Source organism: Jaculus jaculus, chromosome 5 (assembly GCF_020740685.1).
Source record: "Jaculus jaculus isolate mJacJac1 chromosome 5, mJacJac1.mat.Y.cur, whole genome shotgun sequence".
Classification (NCBI taxonomy): Eukaryota; Metazoa; Chordata; class Mammalia; order Rodentia; family Dipodidae; genus Jaculus; species Jaculus jaculus.
In genome coordinates this window covers 121,387,605-121,404,376 of record NC_059106.1, presented here as the reverse complement: position 1 = coordinate 121,404,376, position 16,772 = coordinate 121,387,605, and the positions used below count along the sequence as shown (strand labels likewise).

The following is a 16,772-nucleotide window of genomic DNA, read 5'->3' as shown; positions in this document are numbered from 1 at the left end:
TCCCAGGGATACAATAGAAGGATAAAACACAGAAAGGATCAGAAGCACTGAAAATATTCCTACCTTTTTGAGAGTTTCTGAAAAAAAAATTTTCTAAGGATAAGAAATTACTAAGAAAATTATACAGATTCTAGTTTTAGACTACTAAGAAAATACTTGCAATATCCATGGTTAAAAAAAGAAATGCTTGACAAAAAGGTATTTTTAATAAAGTAAAAGTATAATGGATAATGAAAAGAAATAGAGGTTTCCTTAGTAATGGTCAAGAGAACTGCATTGGATGGAGAAACTCTTTTAAATAATCAGAAGTCCCCAAATTTATATTGTTTTAATAACATATTAATGAAAAGATATTAGAAATGAAAGATAAGATATCAGATGGGATTTCATACCACCCTAGTTTTAGGTTTCTAAATCTTATAGACCTGTGTAAGTGCCTTTCCTTCATAAAGTCTTGATGCCAGCCATTCTGTTTTCCTTTCTGCATCTGAAACATGAGAGGGAGAGAGAGAGAAAGAATTGGCACACCACCGCCTCCAGCCACTGCAATCAAACACCAGACATGTGTGCCACCTTATGTCATGTATCACCTTGAGCACATGTGAGATCTTGTGTGTTTGGCTTATATGGATTCTGGGGGTGCAAGCCTGGGTCCTTTGACATCACAGACAAATTCCGTAACCACTAAGCCATCTCTCTAGCCCCCATTACATACATTTTCATCTCAATAATAATTTCTATTAAATCATGCCCATTTCTTCAGATAATTGTAAATTCTATCCATTTGTTCATTGATTCAAGAAGCTCTTTATATTCTAGGTATGTATAAAAAGGTTAAACTATACAGAAGGAGAAATAAAAACATGAATATATTTGTGCACCACTATTAAAGGTATGTTGAGAGATGCATGGATTGTAGTGGTGGTAGAAAACCTATTCTATCAAAGATAGTTAGAGATTATACAGCATTAGATAGAATAGTTGATATATAAGCTGTGTGAATTAGATTTAAAGTGAGCCAAGGGATAGTTGAATAAAAGCTAGTTATGCATGAAATATATAGATGTTTTATCAGAAACTACAAGTAACTGGATAAAGACTGATGAAGGAAAGTTTTCTGGAAATAAGATATGGAACATTTTGGTGATGGAGAGATAGTTTAGCTGTTAAGGTGCTTGCCTGCAAAGCCAAAACACACAAGTTCAATTCTCCAGGACCACTCTAAGTGACATGAACAAGGTGGCACATGGATCTGGAGGTCATTTTCTGTGATTAGAGATTCCAATGCACCATCTCTTGCTCTATTTTCCTCTCTCTCTCATTCTCAAATAATAAATAAAAATACTAAAAAAAAATAATAATGAGGCATTTGCCAGTTACTTTAAATGACATTTTCAGGAATGTAGGTCTCATATGTATACAATGAGATACCTGAATGTAATTACCAAGGAGAGTAATCTGATTTGTTATGAATAAGTCAAAGCATGGTTATGGTAATTTAAATAGATGGCCCCTAATATATTCAATGTTTTATTACTTTGTAGTTTGCATTAGCAGCCACCTGGCTGGAGGCTTGCTCTGTGCAGATTTTAAGGTGTTGGTGTTGGGTTTGAGATTTTAATGTAGAGGTATGTAAAGTATGTTAGCTGGAGTTCCTGAAGTGTGCTGTACTCTGTGACTTTTGGCTTATGCTTCACTCTGTGTATTTGGTCCTGTGAAAGCAGGCCAGCTTCTTCTGCTATTATGCAACTTCCCCTGGGTCTGTAAGCTTCAAAAAATCTCTTTCTCCACAACTGTGCCTGGTCTGAAAGGTCATCTCACTAAACCTGAAGCTGTCTGCTACAGAAGTTGGTACTGAGGAGAGGGCTGCGATGAACTGACCATGTGGATGTTGATCTTTTGGAACCTTTGTTTTGGAGGAATAGGCATGGACTTAGTGATTGCAACTGAAGATGCTTTCTGGAGTGGTAACACAAGTGTTATGGACTATTCTGATGAAAGTCTGAGAATGCTAAGTGCATATAGTATTGAACTTTGAGGCTTGGCTTATGAGTTTTCTAAGGGAAATGAACGACTATAGAGGACTTTATTGGAACTGGGATACTGGAATAAGGTCTGGCTGCATCCTGCTGCCCAGGTCCAGAGAGTTTGATCAAGATTAAACTTGTCCTCAATTCTATTCCATTAGTCTATACTCCTGTTTTTATGCCAGTATCATGCTGTTTTAATTTTTTTTTTATTACTATGGCTTTGTAATATAGCTTTATGTCAGGTATGGTGATGCCTACAGAAGTATTTCTTTTGCTGAGGATATGCTTGGATACAGAAGGCCTTCTGCCCTTCCATATGAAATTTGAGATCATTTTGTTCTATCTCTGTGAAGAACAATGTTGGGATTTTAATTGGAATTGTATTAAATCTGTATATTGCCCTTGGTAGTATTGCCATCTTCACAATATTAATTCTGCCTATTCAGGAGCATAGGATGGCTTTCCATTTTCTCAAATCCTCCTCAATTTCTTTTTGAGTGTTTTTATGTTTTCATTGTATAGATCTTTTGCTTCCTTGGTTAATGTTATTCAATGGTATTTTTGTTGTTGTTGTTGCTATTGGAAATGGGACCATGTCCCTTATTTCTTGTTCTGTATCTTTGTCACTTGCATATAGAAAGGCTACTGATTTTTGTGCATTGATTTTGTATCCTGCTACTTTGCTATACGAGTTAATCACCTTCAGGAGTTTTCTATGGAGTCTCTCGGGTCTCTTACATATACAATCATGTCATCAGCAAATAGAGCTAACTTAACTTCTTCCTTTCCAAATTGTATCCCTTTTATTTCCTTCTACTGTCTTACTGCTTGAGCTAGGACTTCCAGTACTATATTGAAAAGCAGAGGTGAGAGTGGACACCCCTGTGTTGTTCCTGATCTCAATGGGAATTCCTCCAGTCTCTCTGCATTAAGTATTATTTGGACCATAAGAGCTTTGTATAGTATCTTTATTATGTTAAGATATGAACCAACCATGCCAATTCTCTCCAATGTTTTGATCATGAAATGATGTTGTATTTTGTCAAAGCCTTTTTCTGAATCTGTCAAAATGATCAGGTGGTTTTGTGTTTAACCTTGTTTATGTGGCATAATACATTGACAGATTTCCTTATGTTGAACCACCCATGTGTTCCTGGGAAGAAGCCCATTGGATCAAGGTGGATAATGGATTTCCCTGGATCTGTAAGCATCAATAAATCCCTTCCTCCATAACTGTGCCTGGTATGGAAGTTCATCTTAGTGAACCAGAAGCTGTCTGCTAATATAAAAATACTAAAAAAAAATACTTACATGAGGCTAGTTAATTTAAATGACATTTTCAGGAATACAGGTCTCATATGTATACAATGAGATACCCGAATACAATTACCAAGGGGAGTAATCTGATTTGTTTTGACTAATTCAGAACATGGCAGGTGGCTTAAAGGGAAAACAAAAATCATGTATGTGGTATGCAATACGTCCATATGTATGATTGAGGCAGTGAAATATTTAGAATACTGTTATAATAATTATGTAAGAGACAGAAGACAATCATAGCTATATACAAAAGTCATTAAATGAAAGCTAGGTTGCAAATTATTTTGATCACAGAGAAGTATAAGAGAGAACAGGTACAAGATAATTTTCCTTTGTGTAGAAGCTCCTGATTAGTTATTTGTAGTGATTAAGAGAAACAGGAAGTATGGAAGGAAAAGCAAACTTGAAAAAGAATAAAATTTTAACCTGGATAAGTTCTATGAGGTCCCCCCACCCCCATGTGTTTTTATCTCATAGGTATCTCAAAGCTAAGGTCTAGAGCTCAAGATGCTTGGGCTTCTTAAATCCCAGGCATTAGTTGACTTTCAAACTTATAGTACAGTGGACAGGAAATGCAGTAGGAAAATAAATAATGAAATAATTCTAAATAAAATGGCCATATCATGGAAAACAAAAACCAGTAAATGGCCTAAATGTGATATTAGAGGCTGAAGAGATATGAAGGGATTAATATGTGAATTAAGAACCATAGAAGGGGTGAGTAGAAAAGAGTAGACAGTGACATCAAACCAGCAAGAAGGAAAACCTGAAATCTCTTCAGATTCGGCACAAGCAGGAGTTTAAGGAAAGTGTCCATCTATAGAGGAGGCTAACCTAAAGATGAGTGAAAACTGGAAGGGAACTCAGGAAATAGAGACAAAGCTTGGCAAAGGAGTTTGGGAGGAAGAATGAAAGGGAAACTCACAGATGAGAAATGCTAAATAAGGGGCTGGAGAGATGGCTTAATGTTTAAGGCACTTGCCTGCAAAGCCAAAGGACCCAGGTTTAACTCCCCACAACCCATGTAAGCCAGAAACACAATGGGTCACACACATCTGGAGTTTGTTTACAGTGGCTGGAAGCCTTGGTGTGCCCCTTCTCTCTCTTTCTCTCTCTAACGGTCTATTTCTGTATCTCTCTCTTTCTCTCTCATAAATAAATAAAAAATAAATGCTAAGTAAAGGATATTTTAAAAGATACTCATGATTTTGTGTCATCCAGACCAGTCAATGTTCTAGAAATCCAATATAAAGTAGTAGTTTTGAAGAATGCCTTTTGGAGATAGACTTTAGGACTTTCAGAAGCAGAATCATTCAATCCCTTTGCAACTTGGAATTTTCCTTATCATATTCTAAGTAGATAGACTTTTTATTATATTTAATGAAATTTATAGTAAGAAAGTATGTAAATGACACTAAGCTATTTAAAAAATTATAGATAATTTTTATACTCCAATGGGAAAAATGTATCTGAATTTTTAAAAGCTCCTAGAGACAAAATAAATATAAAATCTGAAGAAATGTTATCATTGACTACATGGACCTCCTTCCAGAAAAATCCCACATTTGTTAAAGATGTCTAAAGCCTTAGGACTGACATCTTCCCATTTCTGACTTTTATTTAACTTAAATATTTGCAGAAAAATTAATAGTAATATCCATATTATGTTCTGAAAAATGCATATTTGAATGAAATAATTTTAAGATCTGGTAACATTGGGAAAAGTTTGTTAGATTTTGTGAATATTCTTTCCCCACACTTCAGTAAGTTACTGGTGCACCTGATGGCTCATTTACTCTCCTAGGAAGCAATATTATCTAAGCAGGAATCTGGATGGAAATGTAACAAGAGATTGATGGAATGAAGTGGGTGTTGTACAACTTCAGAAATCCTGGTTAAAGTTAACATGGTATTTGGGAAGTCAAGGAAGGTATCTGGACTGTAAATGAGTCAGCATTTTGCAAAACTAGCAAGTGTAAATAAGTTTCTTTTTCCACACTAGGGATTTGGGGTAGTAGGACTTTAACAGTCAGAAGAATGGTTGTACATTTGCTTGGCATTAACCAACCTTATGACTTTGACCAATTTGTCTTCTCTTTATAGGTCTGTAAAAGCAAATAATTGGTTTAGAGAGAAAACATATAAAAATATCATATACCTATACATTTTTATTAAGAGCCTAAAGTTTTAACTTTAGTTATAACTTTGGTTAGTGTAGATCAGTGCAGCCTACTTTAAACTTGAAAATACATTATATTTCTTCCAACTATATGTGTGAGTCAGTTCATATGTTAAAGCCCTTACTCACAATATCACATTATTGAGAGATGGGGGCTGTTAAAGAGGGAATTGAAGCTAAATGAGGTCATAAGATATGGACTCTAATCTTAAGGACTGATTCTAAAAAAAAAGAAAGACCACAATGCCAGTTCAGTTTCTCTACTCTCCCTCTATTCACCTACCACCACTTGCAGAATTGTGCTAGCATCCTGAAGTAAGATACTGACACTTGGAGTTGTTTAAAACCAAGAGTGAGCCTTCTGCCTTAGATGCTGCTGCTTAGGTGGTTTCTACTGAAGCCAACACTCATCTGGTGTGCTCGTTGAATAGCAAAACTGCTATATATGAGCTAGTTGAGTGAGAAATCAGCATTACATGAATGAGTGACAAAAGAACTTTGGCTCCAAAAGTTTCCTTAAACATTTGCTCAAAGGAAGGGATTTAGGGGTATGACCAATGAACTCTTTTGTTCCAAATATATACACACACCTCTCATGTATTTTATCAATCTAAAACCAGATTTTCCTTTCAAACTTCTTAGGTAATTTGTTGCTTTCAATACCCATTGCTTTCAACAGGGTAGTCAACATATATTATGCATATACACATTGCTCTGGGTCAAGAAGGCTACCAAACTGTCTATCAAAAAAGTAAGTGTTATCTCAATTTTCTGGGTGCTAACTCACTCTCCGTTGGAGAATCTGCTTCTCTTTTCCAGATAGATGCAGATCCTAAGAAGAGAGCTGCCCCAACATACCTCAGAAGGGGCCCAACTGAAACTAAGGACAACTGGCGAAATAAGCAAGGGTGATGTTTTCCTGTGAACTGGATACCAGCACAAAGGGGAAGGAGATCAATTCAGAGAAAAATCAACTCCTACCAAATCAGAGAGCCAGAGCCTCAGAGGCCCCCAACACCTCAGCACTGAAGCAGACCAAAAATGAACCCAACATGGCTCAGGGAAATCTTGCGGAAGAGGGGGCGGAAAGAATGTCAGAGTTACATGTTGGGTCATGATTTTCAGAGACATTTATCATACTAATAACTGGGGGCTAACTCCACAATGCACGACCCATTTTCAATAATAAGGAGGGTCTAATGGGAGGGGGTAGATCACAGATGAGCCTAAATAATGGTACCAAACTGCCTGTATTTACTGAAAAGAAAACTAATAAATAAAATTTAAAAAAAAAAAAAAAAGAAGGCTACCAGGTCACTGGAAAGGTAAAACAAGTAGCATGGCTTATGGTTAGGTCAGCATGCCCAAACTTCTTTGTCAATATTGGTCACCTGTGCTACTCAGGGCATAAGTAATCTAAAGTGTAAGAAACCAGATTCCATTCCTCCAAACAGGCTGATTATTTGGTAAATTAATTTCTGATTATAAGTTTAGCTTACTTAGAAATTTAACAGAAAAGGAATCCCACAGAAATATTTTCAGAAAGTTATCTGTAATGTCTATAAAAGTTTCCCACAGATCATTCTCATAAACCATCCCCACATCCACCCAAAAGAATGGACACAGAGATGATAGCCATCAACAAGTCAGTAAGAGAGTCATTAACAGAAGTCAAATGTTCTAAATCCCTGTTCTCAGACATCCTCCAGAGATATGAGAAAATGAATAGTTTTAAGCCACCCAGCAGATGATATTTTGTTATGATAGTCTGAGATACCAACTTGGAATTGGTTCAACATTTATAAGACAATCATCATAACAAATTGTTTATATTTGTTTTTGAGGTAGAGTCTCATTCTAGTCCAGGTTGACCTGGAATTCACTATGTGGAATCAGGGTGGCCTTGAACTCATGGTGATCCTCATACCTCTGCCTCTCAAGAGCTGGAATTAAAGGTTTGTGTCACCACACCAGGCCATAACATATTTTTTTAAGGCCTCTTACCATTTAGTTTTTTGTCCTTACTTACCACTATTTCCCTTTATCTTTATAATTTTGACCCTGTAATGCCAACGTTTTTAGAATGCAAGCTCAGTGCTTCTGTACATTTACCACATGGATTCCTCAACTTTACTAGGATTGATAGAACCTCTTTAAGATCCTTTATAAGTTGTCTAACTTTTAGTAAAAACTATAGTTCTCAGTAACTTATGATGTTAAAACATAGCAGAATAATATGTGGATACTAAGGATAAAAAAATAGAAAATGAAAATAGAGAGATCAAGTGATACAAAAATATAAGAATCCACTAAGGCTTGAACCATTTTTGGTGACACTAGAAGAAGAATTCTAACAAGGAAAATGGATGATATGTTCAGGAATGTCCTAAAGGAAAATTTCAAAGAAAGGAAGAGGGTGAGTAATACCTTCCTGCACAAAGGTGCTTGGACTGTTACACTAGTACAAAATATGTCAGTAATTTCCATATACACTTTTAGCAGAGGTCTTTTAGTAAAATAAAGTTGTAAATAGGTATAATGCATAGAACAGAAAATAACTGTGTTTCTGCTCTTGTTGAGATTGATGTGAAGACCCTAGGAAGTGAGCCAGTCACCCTTGTTGTCATGCCGTACAGTCGCTGATAAAAGCAACAATAAGCTCTTACTTTTTCCTGTGATGTCAATTAGTCATCACAATGACATTGTCAGTTTAATCTTGTTATTTCCAGTTTACTAATGAAGAGGATAAGGTTGGAAAAGGCCAAGTAACCAGCTCTATTCGCCACAAATGAACAATAATGGAGACTCATTTGACATGCAGACATCTTACGTTCCCTGATCTCTGCTTACATGGAGTTCTCCTCTGAACATGTACAAACATACCATGTGCACACCACTCATTACTCGTCAGCTCACACCACCTCTGCAATCTTATATTTTAATCAGCTTAGATGTTCAGCCATTAGGACAGTAGGTGAGAACTATTAACTTTCAACACTTAAAAATAAAGATACAATTGTCCTTATTTTCTGAGTAGATATAAATTAGGAAATTTCATTGAATTTATAGTTAATAGGTTCCTTTAGGACAATGGTTTTTCAAACTAATGATAACATTATAATGTTAGCAATGTGGCTGGGGAGATGGCTCAGTGGACTTGTCATGTAAGCATGAATGTCTGCATTTAGATACATAGAACCCATGTAAACATGTACAATGTAGTATACATCTGTATAATTCCAGCTCTGCTATGGTAAGATGGGAGGCAATTGCATAATTGACCTCCCTCACAGAAACTATAATGACCTGCACATCAACATTCTTTCATGGGCAGTGAAGGACAGCAAAAATACATCAAGGCTTTAGAACAAGTACCAGTTGGAAAGGAGGGGTTCAGGAGAAAGTGAGGAGGACAAATAAATGGGAGGGAATTATGATCAAAACATGTTATGTACGTGTATAAAAGTTGTCCAAAACAAAGCTTGTTTTTAAAAAAATATTATGGCATCTATTTTTGGTACATTTTGAGAGACTGTTTTAAATAATCCAAACATTGTTTTAAAAACATGTAGTACAGTATCTACATATAGCAGAGACATAGACAAATACAGACTGTAATTATTATATAGTTACTAGAATTGGCTTTTGGGGGGAAACTAGCTAGTCTTTCTGTCTGAAAGCATTTGAAATAAGATCCTTCTTTACTGATACTGAGGGTAGAGCCAACATCCTGTTCGAGCTGGGCTGAGAACAACTTGGAAGCATGTGCTTTCCATAAATGATGTTCATTTTATATTTGACATTGGGCACCAATAAAAGAAGCCACACAAAACTGCTAAGTGAAACCATTTGCAGCCACCAGCAACACCAAATACAGAACATTTTTTTTTTTTTTTCAGGGAGGATATGAACAGACGGTGATATTTCTCAACTATAATCCCACGACCATGAAGCTTGGCACATCCAGGCATAGTTTTCACCCTGAAGAAAAGTGACTTCTAAATAAATGAAATACCAGCTGCATGAATTCCAAACCAAAGCTGAAAGAGCAATGGAAGAGGAAAGAATGCAACTTGGAAAAGCAAAAAAAGCCATCTCCTCAGAGCACAGCCAGTTTACCTCACAAACAACCAACAGTTGGATATTGAAAGAGTTCAACTGCAGGTGGCAGAGGAGGAAGCTGAAATTCTGGCAAAGTGAAAAGAAAAAGAAAAAACACTTCATCATTTAGCATAAGTACATATTTTCTAAGGAAGAACTTAGCATAAATTATTTTCTGGTGAACAATTGGATTATGAGCACCTACAACTTACAATTAAAAGTATGATTCAGAATATTATAAACAACATCCAGGAGAGCATGGAGGAGAAAACTAAAATTGTTTCAGTGACAAAAAACTGACTTTAGGGATTTAAAAATATTTGCCTACTTAATCTTCATGAAATAGGTACACACTATCATCAATAGTTATTGTTTATTCAATTGCAACCAAAACTCAGGAAGACTTCTTACACCAACCAGAAGCATACTACTTAACTATAGATTTGCAACATTCATACTCATGTGTTTCTTCAACTAGGAAAGTGCATCTGAAGCTCCAGGAAGGATGATTATACTATAGAGGGCTGAGGATCAGCCCACGGATACTGGATTTTTGAGTTTGAACATCTCATTTTCTACTAGGTGTTGGTTTTGCCCCTCATGTCAACATCACACTTTGAGAAGTGGGACTATGCCATGTGGCATTGTAAAACCAAGTTCATTGCTTAATAGTGATGTCCTATTCTCCAGGTTTCACTATTCATAAAAGAACAGACTAATATCGTGACTGGAATGAGTAACCTTAGCAACCACAAAAATCCTAAAAAAGTTTCCAAGGTCTTACATATATACTGTAAAGAAAATTAGAAAGCTAATATTGAAATGTAAGTACCAAGTCTTTGTATTATACTAAATATTAAGAAGTTAATGAAAAAGGCATGCAAAAATCTGTTGTAAAAAGTTCATAGGACTGAGAATATGGAGAAAAGTAGGGAAAACCTAGGCAGTGTCTGGGTTTTGCATGCAGATTAAGCTGAGAAGAGCCCAAAGCACAGATGTTACCAACTAACCAGAAAGTTCAGGGATATCCCAGTATCAAAGCCAATAATTTAAAATTAGAATTGATCTATTGGTTACCCACCTAAGCTATGTGTCCCTATTGCATTGGCATGTGCATCATGTCAGGGTATTTGCTTCTGATTATCTGAGACCTCTGGTTGCTCAGACCCTTGTTGGCCACTTTCCCCTGGTAGCTCATATAACACTTTCCAGCACTAGACAGGCTAACTATAGGTCCCAGCCAGTTCTCTCCATGCTCTCTGTTAGCAGAGTATGGTGTCTTCAGAAATAGGGTCTTAGCTTTTGCCTCAGACAGGCATTAAAGTATTTGGACAGAACCCTGTCTTGTTTTGGGGATCTTGTAGTACCAGAAATCGGTTGCTACACAATGAGCTGTTGATCAGAGAGCTTATGCTTCATCATACTCTCCAGGGCCCTTCTTTTCAGGTGCTCACCCCAATTGTAGTTGAGGGTTATATCTTTTAGTGCATCTCCAAGGATAAAGGTTTGTATGGTGCCAGTTCATTTTGGATTTAGGTTTGTGTTTATTTTTCCCCACTCTCCTCATCCCCTTTCCCCAAACCCTTACATCCCTATTGTCTAGGCCTTGACTTGTTTATCAGGAATGTCAGCAGCTCAAGCTGATCCAGGTTAGGAACCACAGATAAGTGGTACCATGTGTCCTTTGTCTTTCTATGATTGTGTGAGTTCACTGCATATGATCTGTTCAAAGTCTGTCCATTTTTCTACAAATTATATTGTATCACTTTTTATTACTGCTGAGTACAATTCCATTGTGTAAATGTACCACAATTTTATTATCCATTCATCCATTGATGGACACCTGAGTTGATTCCAGTTCTTAACTATAATGTGCTAAGCAGTTGTAAACATGGTTGAGAAAATATCTCTGTAGTGAAGCATGGAGCATTTAGGATAAATGCTTAGTACAGGAATAATTGGACCTGTTGGTAGCTCTATATTCATCCTTTTCAGGAATCCCCATATCGATTTCCATAGTGGTTGTACAAGTTTACATTCCCACCAACTATGAATAAGGATTCCTCTTTGCCAACATCCTCACTAAAATTTGTGGTTGTTAGACTTTTTAATGATTGTCATTCTTACTGGAGTAAGGTGGAATCTCTGTTTTTTTTTTAATTTCCATTTCCTTAATGGTTAGGGATGTTGAACAGTTTCTTTCTTTTTCTTTTCTTTTTTTTTTTTTTTTTTTTCTAAGGTAGGGTCTCACTCTGGTCCAGGCTGACCTGGAATTAACTATGTAGTCTCAATGCGGCCTTGAACTCACAGTGATCCTCCTACCTCTGCCTTCTGAGTGGTGGGATTAAAGACGTGCACCACCATGCCCGGCTTGAAAATTTTCTTAAGTGTGTGTTAGCCATTTGTATTTCTTCCTCTGAGAACTCCTTATTCAGTTATCTGTCCCATTTTTTGAGTGGGTTGTTTGAGTGTTTTATTGTTTAGTATTTTGAGTTCTTTGTAGATTTTAGATATCAGGCCTCTTTTAGTGGTATAGCTGGTGAATATTTTCTCCCCATTTACATGGTAATCTATTAGCTCTGCTTATGGTATGTTTGCCTGTGCAAAACTTTTTTAGCTTCATGAGATCCCACTGGTTAAGCAATTGTTTAATTTTCTGGGCTATTGGAGTTTTGTCCAGGAAGTCTTTAGCCATTCCTATGTCATGGAGAGTGTCTCCCAGTTTTTCTTCCAGAAGGAGAAGAGTTTTGGGACTTATATTGATGTCTTTAATCCATTTGGACTTGATTTTTTAGTATGGTGAGATGAGTGGTTCCAGTTTCATTTTTCTACATATGGTTATCCAATTTGTCCAGTACCATTTGTTGAAGTTGGTGTCTTTTCTCCAACCTACTTTAGTGGCACCTTTGTCAAAAATGAAGTATCTATAGTTACTTGACCTAAGATCTGCATCTTCAATTCTGTTCCATTGGTCTATGTTTCTATTTTCATGCCAGTACCATGTTGTTTTTGTTACTATGGCTTTGTAATATAGCTTCAGAATCAAGAGCATTATAAAGCTGAAATAGATTGCCTATATAGTCAAGTAACTACAATTTTGTGTTTCTAGAGCTAAAGGGGCATAGTTGCAAGCATTGATTTTTGTTTAATATCTAGTCCTTTCCTATTTGTTGGCACCAAAATTGCAATTTTATTCAAGAACACCACCAATATAAATCATAATTTGTATGAATAATTATTATTCTAAGAGCAAGAACATGATTTATTTCTTGCCTTGGAGACATAGTGAGCTTTTAGGAAGATTTTTGGCAATTATTTGCCTTTGTGATAAAAGATACAGACAGCTACATGAGGAAAAGTTGTTCTTTCTGCTTTAGATTTGGTTGTGTAAAACCTTCATACTTAGATTGGTAGCAGTCATTTTGTAAACCTGAGGTGGTGTAGCTGCTGATATGCTAAAGACTGGGGATTTCAGAAACAAAAGACAAATGGGTGCTTGAGGTACCTACCTCTAGATTTCATGTTAAATGAGACCATTAATATTGTTTTCTTAGTTTATTTTTAATGTTTAAGAGACTAATGGATACAACCGGAAAATAAGAGATGATCTTCAACTACACTTAATTAAGCAAAGGTGAATGCACTCAAGAACAAAAATATTTAGGCTACAAAGAAAATATTGTCACAGAACAATTGAGGATATATTAATTTTTCTAATTATAAATATGAACATACCAATCTCTTTTCCCAATGAAATATATTGACTTAAACAAAGAATAATGTGTTAATATTTATTTGAAGTACATCAATGAGAATACATGTGTGTTGTCTATGGCCATACCACCCTGAATGCACCTGATCTCATCTGATCTCGGAAGCTAAGCAGGGTTGGGCCTGGTTAGTACTTGGACGGGAGAATACATGTGTGCCAGAGTCAACTACAGACATATTCAAGGAGGATGAGGCAAAGGGAAGTAGAAATAGGGATAATGAGGAAGAGTAATCATCAGATACAAGGCTGGCACCAGTCCAAGATAGAACATAGATTCACTGAGATTGTGTCCTTGTAGAAGCATTATTTTTTAGTGCTATCTTATAATGATATTTTTATAAGGCTGTGCTTCTGTCAGGGTCTTTTGTGATAGCTATTATCCAGAAATTATACATGAAAACCCTTAAACACTTCCTTTACAACCACTTGATTACATAAGTTATACATTTATTTTTGGTTAGGGCTGACCCAAGAAACCCAAATTTCATTCAGTCGACTATCAACTCCCCATTAGTAAAGTCCCTTTCTACATAAAATTGAATTTAGTTTCTCTAAGACCTTACACTTTCCATCTTTAATCTCTAGCCTATTTGTCTACCACTGATTATATCCCCTTTATTGTCTTAGCCATGTGAAATATCATGTTTTGGGACCTCACAAATATATTAGGCATTCCAATACCTTATGATGCTGTCTTCTATCTTATCTCTGTTGTATTCTCCTCCTGTTTCCTTTCACAGTCTCACTTGAATTACACTATCTGGTCACCACAACTCAGATAACCTGTCCTCCATGAACCCTTCAACAATGCGGACATTGTGAAGCCTGCACTGTATTCTCAGTGTTTCTGATTTCTTCTTATTAATCTCTTCATCATAGCATGTTAGTATAACCCAGTAACATGTACTTCATTAGATCACAAGATTTTTGTTTTCATGTTTATGAGAGGAACTGTAAATTCTACACTGCATTTCAAGTGCTTAGACAGTTATCTCTTAATCATGATCAGTAACAAAAATAAAAATGTTTGTCCAGAGACAAACTAGAATAAATGACTTATAAAAGTGCACTCCGCATCTGTAAGGGTCCGAAAATCACTGAAGAAAAACCCCAGACTCAAATAGTGTGTACAAATGTAAGACCCCCAGAACGAGGACCCCACGCTCTGCCTGGAAATGGCGACACCCCAAATCACTCACAAGAAACAGTCTTGATGCAAACAGCAAGAGGATTTTTATTCCAAGCGTGCTGGGGCCCACAGTCGTACATCACGCAGGGGTAGAGGACTGTTTTTATAGGGTTTCTAACAAAGCCTGTGCATTAGACCAATAATTTTTTTAACATCAGGAGTCCATGGGGTGTGAGCCAGTCAGTTTGTGCCACTCCATAGTTTCTAAGCCAATTAGTTTAATTTGTTCAAGCCCCTCGTGGACCAATCAGTCTCTTATGACCTTGGTGGTCAGCATTTGCGCAGGTCCTTGGATGGGAGTAGCAGAGTGTGGTATCAGTCTCCTATGACCTTGGTGGTCTGAGGCAGGCTGCTATGGCTTATGGTGCGCACTACTAAGGCTTACGGTGTAGGCTATTAGGGCTTATGGTGCAGGGTATTTACAGAAACCAAATAAGAGGTTCACTTCATTACTCATTTCCCATCCTTGAGGGCTATCTTATGCCCTTTTTACCTAGTTTTATATTAGGAGCGGGACTAACAGATCTGCTAGTGAAAAGGAAACCATATTTGGAACCAGGAAATTAGTCAGAATCATATACAGATAACAATTTTTTTTCCAATATCAAGCTTCCACTAATCTTTGACTGTAAGAGGGTCTAAACCCATTAAATTCTCTCTAAACTAATAATGTTTATCCCATTTAACCTGTGCTGATTTCACTCTCACTTGGAGAGCCTCCTTCTCTTTTTCAGATGGGAGTGGAACCTGAGGAGATAAATGATCCTTTGCACATCAACCTGTCACAAACTGAAACCACAGCGGAATTGAGGAAATAAGCTAGAGTGCTGCTTTCTCAGAAAACCTGATATCATTACAAGGGTGAAGGAGATAGATACTGAGGACACTCAACATATACCAAACCAGAGATCCAGAGGCTCCTAAGAACCCATCACCGAACTAAACTTAAACACAGCCAACATGGCTCAGGGAATTTTGCATAAGAGAGGGCAGAAAGATTGTTAGAGCCACAAGTCTCAACATTATGCACAGAGACATTGCCTCTTCCCCATAACTGTCAGCTGCTCCTACAATGCATAACCCACAATCCCCATGGGGATGACATGTATTCCAGTGCAGAAAGTCCCTTTGGAGGGAGGGGTGTGCAGGGATAAGGGACAGAATGGTATTAACATGTGCTTTTTACATACTATGTCCACAACTAATACAAGTAAATAAATAAAATATTTATCTGCTTCTATTGCCTCCCTTACATTAAAAAAATAATATGCTTTTCTAGTACTTTTTGGCAATGTCCATGCTAAGCTGATAAGTGGAAGAATGTAGAGGCTTCCTATGGTTTCACTCACTGGCTATGGCTCTCATCTGTTTAGCATTCCAAGCACATCAAAGTACCAGCTTTACATTCACTAAAGGCATAGACAGTTAGAACTTTGTGTCTTTCCTCATTTGCTTTCCTATTCTTCCTTTCTTAGGTCAAGCATCAACCTCTCTGTGAAACAATCTAAGAGCCATCAGATCATTCACTTCTTTTGCAGTATTTCTAGAACAATTCCACATGGATATTACAGCCTTAACCACTCTGCAATTAGGTCCTGCGGGTTTGGTAGCCTCTCCAGCCTGTAAGTGTTTTGACTGTTACCCAGAACATGAAACAGACACTCCAAATTACTGGAAGAATTGATCCACAAGTTTTTTTGTTTTTTTTTTTTTTAATATATCCTAGTCTAAGATATAATTTGTGGCTTGAGTAATCTTCCTGGAAACACACTAAGATGGAGATTTGAATGCAGAAAGGAAGGAATGTCCTTAATATTGTTACCTACAAGGATGTGACCAAATTAACTCAGGACAAAGAAGTTGAATTATCAGACTGGAGAGATGGCTTAGCAGTTAAGTGCTTACCTGTGAGGTCTAAGAACCCTGGTTCTAGATTCATTTCCTCAGGACACACATAAGTCAGATGCACAAGATGGCACATGCATCTGGAGTTTGTTTGCAGTGGCTGGAGGCCCTCGCATGCCTATTCTATCTCTCTCTCTCTACCTGTCTTTTTCTCTCTCTGTCACTCTCAAATAAATAAAAATAAACAAAAGTAAAAGAGAAAGTAGTTGAATTATCATATAGTCAAAGCACAGGTTCATCCATTCTCATAAAAATTCTGGATGCTTCTACAGTGAG

At 36.8% G+C, this 16,772-nt stretch overlaps 1 pseudogene; it reads left to right on the top strand.

Annotated features, from left to right (window-relative positions):
- Window positions 1–13,457: 13,457 nt before the first annotated feature.
- On the top strand, window positions 13,458–13,567 carry LOC123460991 (annotated as a pseudogene).
- Window positions 13,568–16,772: the final 3,205 nt, after the last annotated feature.